At 76.4% G+C, this 237-nt stretch overlaps 1 protein-coding gene across 1 annotated transcript in view; it reads right to left on the bottom strand.

Moving 5' to 3' along the window:
* The window catches only part of GABBR2 (gamma-aminobutyric acid type B receptor subunit 2), a 341708-nt gene that overhangs the window by 340846 nt on the left and 625 nt on the right, over nt 1–237 (bottom strand). The gene's annotated exons all lie outside the window — the stretch shown is intronic.

The raw sequence follows: 237 nt of genomic DNA, 5'->3' as shown, positions 1-237 counted from the left end.
TCAGAACGGCCCCGGCGGCGGCAGCAGCGGCGCCCGTGACGGATCAATCACGCTGGGAAGGGGTGGGAGCGAGAGGAGTGCGGGAGGCGGGGAGTAAACGAGCAAACGCGGAGCGGGGGGCCAGCGTCTCTGCGCGCGCCTCCCTCCCGCACGGCCGCCCCGAACCGGGCCGCCTCCGCCCGCCCCCGTGCGCGCTCTGAGCCGCTCTCCCGCCGGGAGCCTCTCCGCAGCAGCTCC

The sequence above is a fragment of the Myotis davidii genome, unplaced genomic scaffold (genome assembly GCF_000327345.1).
Source record: "Myotis davidii unplaced genomic scaffold, ASM32734v1 scaffold534, whole genome shotgun sequence".
NCBI classification, from domain to species: domain Eukaryota; kingdom Metazoa; phylum Chordata; class Mammalia; order Chiroptera; family Vespertilionidae; genus Myotis; species Myotis davidii.
The sequence above is the reverse complement of the archived record's forward strand: the minus strand, read 5'-3'. Positions and strand labels throughout refer to the sequence as shown.